Consider the following 5,837-nt stretch of genomic DNA (forward strand, 5'->3'; position numbering starts at 1 on the left):
TGTGGACAGGACGAAACAGTGGAACACTTCTTCCTCCACTGTCGCCTCTACGGTCGACTTCGCCAGAACTATCTGGTTCGCCCTCTGAAAATGCAAGGCGTCCCCCTCTGCCTAGGCTCTCTTCTATCGTTCGGGTCTTCGCATGCTGGGAGGTGGAACTGGACGGTAGCATCTAGTGTGGCTGCCTTCATGACTCTTAGCCAGCGCTTTTGAGCAGCCGAATGTACCTTCGCCTTTTCTCTTGCGCTTGACTTCACGGCTATCCTCCGCGAGTCCCACACCTATCATTATTCCGGCAAGCCTCAACCCCCTCCTCCTCCTCCTCCTCTCATATATAGCTAGCGTTCAGGAAAATCCACGCCTATGACCCTCATCTGGTACTGGCCAATCGCCCTTAGTGGATAACGGCCATTTCCCCGAGGATGAAGAAGAAGAAGAAGAATCTCCTCGCGCTAGACCTTTTGCTGCTGCTCGAAACGGGCTTCTACTATCATGCGATGCTACCATCCTCCTTGTCCCGCGTGTGAAGCCGTGGGTCTCATGAGTCTACTCTGCACGAAACCCTGGCCAATCGCCCTGTGTGGCTAGTGGCCACTGTACCTAGTGGTGGAAGAAGAAGAAGAAGAAACAGGCTGCTTCGGACGTTTCTAGTGTCTCCTTGCTCCTGCAAAGGAATCATTCGTACAGCAGCTCTGCTCTGCTTCGGCGATCTCGGACGGTTCCCTTTTACCCTGCTCTGCGGCAATTGCTGGGCATTGCTTGTGCTCGAGGTGAGGGAGATTGGCCAGTTCACAGTAAGGAGGAGCAATGGCTCCTCCCATATGCGACCCTGATCGCTACTGGTCGGCCTCTGTTGATATGCTTACATTTCCACTAGAACATTTTTTTTTGCAAACGGGTTAGCTAGCATTCCCGTGGTCCTGAGGCCAACAAACTGTTCATATATTGGCTCCAAGAACCCCAAGGCATTAATTCGCAACATTGAATTAGTCACCCCTGACTTCCGGGACATCACAGAGGTCCGGCAATACGGGAAGGACGGTATCGTGTGTAGGTCCCGAAACCTGGCAGTTGTCCACGCTTTGTTGTCGACGCTCTGTTTTGGTGGCATCCCCGTGCAACCCTTCGTTCCACACCATCTCGCCTGCACGAGGGGCGTCGTGAGAGGCGTCGAGAGGCACTTTCCTGTCTCTGGCGCAGAGTCCTCTTGCTTCTCACCACATTGAATCGCTCAGAGATTTGGGTTCCTGGACTCGCAGGCGGTGGCGCAGATCCAATGTGTCCCCATTTGCTATTTGTCCAATCTCTCCTGTCACCTGTCCTGCACGTTTCGCTTGCCAATGTCCCCCAGCCGGTTGCGCATCCCGCGCCAGCCTCTGTCCAGGTTCTCAGCATCTTTCATTCGGATGCCAAACATGCCCCTCTCACTTATTTGAAAGCAGAGCTTGACACTCACATGTCTCAGTTTCCCAATCACCTGGTCATCGCCACGGACGCATCTGTCTTTGAGGAACGGGCGGGAGTTGGCATTGTCATTCCGTAACTCGACTTGCACAGTCCCGTCCGCCTCCCTGACTACACAACTGTCTTTCACAGTGAGTTTCTAGCCATGCTCCTTAGCGCTGGTGAGGGTTCCCATCGCTTTCAAAATGGCGCTCCTTCTCTCTGACTCTCTTTCTGTGATTTCATCCCTTGAGAGCCCTACAAGCCCCTTGCTCGCCACCTTAGTTGCTTTTGCACCTAGCCACATCTCCCATCTCCTTGTCACCTGGATTCCTGGTCACCGCGGTCTCCCGCTCAACGAAGGCGCTGACACCCTGGCTAATATGGCACTCTCTGGGCCAATCCTGGATGTCCTTCCTCCAATAGCTGACATCGTCCGGGCGCGCTACAGACGCTTCCTTTCACTCGCGCGGCGTCGCCCTCCACGTCCTGGCTATGAACACCTCTTATTCCGTTGGAATCCTGAGCACTGTGGCTGCCGTGAGTCCGAAACTTCTGTAACGCGCGCTCGGTGCCTCTCCCTCCCATTAAACTTCCATCTTCACCGTGCTGGCCTCGAATCGGCACCTGCGTGCCCGCACTGCGGTCAAGACGAGACTGTCCATCACTTTTTTCTTGATTGCCCCTCCTACGTCACCATTCGTCGTCGCCTTCTCGTCCCCCCCTCTTCTCTCCATCGGTGCTCAGCTCTCCTTGACATCTCTGCTATCCCTTGGAGCCTCCCATAATGGCGTTAGAAACCACGCTGTTCTCCATAGTATCATTTCATTCATCTCCAGGTCTTACCGATTTTAACTCTTTTTTAACATCTTGTTGACCGCACCTCAGTAGTCCTGGCCAATCTCCCTAGCGGGTAAGCGCCATCCCTCTAGAGGAGCAACAACAACAACAACAACACGTATAGCCAGGTAAGCGTAATTCTGTTCGCACATCCTATTCTTTGCGATTTGATCGCGGTGCACCGTATGCCTTGTTTTTGTTGAACTTATGGGAAGTTATATGAACTTATGTTGAACCAGTAAATCGTGGCTCGCGTTTGCTCTGAGGCGTCTCCCTAGTTTCAGATCTCCGTGTGTCGTGCGTCCTGGCTCGTAGGGTGATCAAGGCGCTCTTATTGTAATGTATTGTTGCGGAGGGTGCCCTTGTGTTTTTCACACTTTGATGGACTACGTTGACCACTCTAGACATGTACACGAAGCAAGCAGAATGCCTTTGTGTCATGCATTATGTGGGTACACAGCGGGGAACTATGCAACACTCAGATGTCACATTTTGGGACGTTACAAGAACACACCAGGACGGTCGCCTCGAATCGATTTGCTCTCCGAAACCACGAAAGTATGTCACGTCCATTCGTGCTCGCGTCAGTTCACTACGAATATAGAGATACTGTCCCATATGAAGCAGCACATAATAGAGGATCATGATCCGATGTCCTTATGAACGCTGCCAGAAGTTCCGTGCCGTCTCCGCGTTTTGTGTGCACCTTCATATGTTCTTCCTTAATCTTAAGTATAATCTTTCTCTTTGCAGTGTTTTGATGCCAGAGCTGACTGATGGGTGCACAAGGTTCCTTCGTATGTTCTTCCTTTGAAAAAATAGACGGTGAGTATAACTGCATATCAGTTGCCCTGCGCCCTGTAGCAGTTTCCTTTCTCTTTGCAGTGTTTTAATGCCAGAGCTGACTGATGGGTGCACACTGTTCCTTCGTATGTTCTTCCTTTGAAAAAATAAACGGTGAGTATAACTGCATATCAGTTGCCCTGCTCCCTGTACACTCTAAATCGTTTTACACCTTAGAGGGTGTAAATCAAAATGTTCATGGCGCACACCTTTTAAGGTGTATTTTAACGCCCTCATGGCAATTGGGGTGTAAAGGGTGTAACGCCGAATAAAACTGTTGGGTTTGTGGCAATATGCTGGTAACTGTGTTTTCACAATTACCAGCAAATTGCGTATAACCACATTGAGGTCCATATATGTATGCACATCAAGGTGACTAAATATGTATGTAAACATGCACAGCCGACATACAGACAATCATGTATGGCGTGGCAGCTGTACATAGCAATGAAGCATGGCAGCTGTATATAGCTTTTCGTGGAACTGTAGACCTTCTCATAAGCAGGCACCTCCCCCATATGCATGTTCATTACTTAGAACGCTGCATTTATTCGCTGCATATTTCTTCAAGGCTTTGCAGTGTTGTACCCACAAATATCTAACCCCTGTAAAATGCATTACGTTGTTCATTATCCGCGACTCATCAGGATGTTTGGTCCTTTCCTATCTGTATGGTTGTACGCGTTTCTAAGGGAAACACCAGCATTTTAAAGATGTTACTAGAAAAATCGACATTTTAAGAACATAACCCTTTCATTAGCAAGAAGACATCAATTTTATCAAATGTATGTGTGCTCGCAGCCCTTCATGAGAAATGCCACATCTACTGATGGTTCCAAGGAGATGCTACTTCAACGTGCCCCAGAAGCAATTCAGAGTTACATTCATGACCGTGGTATTCACGCAGAATCTATAGTCTATGTGAAAAGTGCAGTTGATAATGATAACACATTTGCTATTGGCTTGCCAAAGAATCTTCCGAGGAGGACTTACCCGTGTTCATTGAGATTGCAGGCATACATGTTATTAACTCTGATACCATTTTTCTCATACAAACATTAACTACAGTTGTGTATGATGAGCACTATCATGTATTTGTTCTGTCTTGCAATGAGGAGCAACGTGTTTTAAGAAATTTAAGCACTATCTCCACAGATCTTCTAAATCTGCATGCATTACCAGATGGTAGACGTGTTGTAAGTCCAGGTCATGCACTCTTATAATGTAACTTCCTGCTCCCTGTTGTTGTATATATTTACTTTTGTTCATGTGAATGAAAACAAACGTACTCCCTTTCTACACCCAGGTGACACACTATCACCATATATTTCACCTGAGGGTGTAGTACACCATTGTTACACCCTCAGGAACTTCCAAAACGAAGTTGTAGGGTGTGAAAGGGGTGTGTTCTTTGTTAATACACCTATTTTACACCTTTAAAGGTGTGAAACGATTTAGAGTGTAGCAGTTTCCTTACTGTTTGCAGGGTTTTGATGCCAGATCTGAGTGAAGGGTGCACAATATTCCTTCGTATGTTCTTCCTTTGAAAAAATAAACGGTGAGTATAACTGCATGTCAGTTGCCCTGCTCCCTGTAGCAGTTTCCTTTCTCTTTGCAGTGTTTTGATGCCAGAGTTGACTGAAGGGTGCACAATGTTCCTTCGTATGTTCTTCCTTTGAAAAAATAAACGGTGAGTATAACTGCATATCAGTTGCCCTGCTCCCTGTAGCAGTTTCCTTTCTCTTTGCAGTGTTTTGATGCCAGAGCTGACTGAAGGGTGCACAATGTTCCTTCGTATGTTCTTCCTTTGAAAAAATAAACGGTGAGTATAACTGCATATCAGTTGCCCTGCTCCCTGTAGCAGTTTCCTTTCTCTTTGCAGGGTTTTGATGCCAAAGGTGATTGGCTCATTTTCATCACTATGTACATAGAAAATAAATCCCAATGTGACAAACATCACCATGTGTTACGCATGGTCATTACTTAAACTGCTGTTTATTGCTACGACTATATGTAGAAGAAAAAGAGGGGCTCCAGGGATGGGCACAGCACGATAAGGGTACACGGCATATGCCAGTTAAAAATCACTGGCCAATGCAGTTTTTTTTAACGACAACAGCACAGCAATTCTACACGGCGTATGCCTGTTAAAATTACTAGGTTACGTAATTTTGCCGGTTTTCTGATTACCCGTGCAGTGAACATGCATTGCTGATTGCATACATACAAACATGGAAGTCACAGAAACATAGGCATTTGTTGCGCAGAATATTTTATTGGATTACAGCGCCTTTAAGCTTCTTCAGCAACTCACATAAGCAAGGCTTCATATATATGATTTTGGAAAGGACTCGTCTCTAATCACGTAGATCTGCAACAGTCCCAGGAATTGACCAAATGGCTTGTACTTCTGACTGTGGGTCTGGAAGACAAATGGGGAAGCTCAGACACTGTCGTGCCTTCCGAAAAGTATTAATCGACGATTGCGTAACATGTACATGTATCTCGCTGTATAGCGTCTGTAACGTAAAGCATGTACCGTAAACGTTTTGCAAGACAAGGAGCATAAATTATAATCTCCGACCGATGAATGACGCATACCTGCAACTGATACTTGAGCTTCAATAGTAGTTGAAACTGTGTGACTTGCATTGCCTTCGAGATTCGTGGTACTTAGTGGGCCAACTAGCGGGAGAGATTGGAGTTATCAT

At 47.0% G+C, this 5,837-nt stretch overlaps 1 long non-coding RNA gene across 2 annotated transcripts; it reads left to right on the forward strand.

Moving 5' to 3' along the window:
- Positions 1 to 286: 286 nt before the first annotated feature.
- On the forward strand, positions 287 to 5,054 carry LOC135399878 (uncharacterized). Of its 2 annotated transcripts, XR_010424439.1 has the most exons (7): positions 287 to 2,411; positions 3,037 to 3,108; positions 3,169 to 3,240; positions 4,613 to 4,684; positions 4,745 to 4,816; positions 4,877 to 4,948; positions 5,009 to 5,054. It is a non-coding gene; the product is annotated as an uncharacterized LOC135399878 (long non-coding RNA). The 2 variants fall into 2 exon arrangements; XR_010424438.1 differs by having other exon boundaries at positions 4,745 to 4,948.
- The last annotated feature ends 783 nt before the right edge of the window (positions 5,055 to 5,837 follow it).

This window comes from Ornithodoros turicata, chromosome 7 (genome assembly GCF_037126465.1).
Source record: "Ornithodoros turicata isolate Travis chromosome 7, ASM3712646v1, whole genome shotgun sequence".
Lineage (NCBI taxonomy): Eukaryota > Metazoa > Arthropoda > Arachnida > Ixodida > Argasidae > Ornithodoros > Ornithodoros turicata.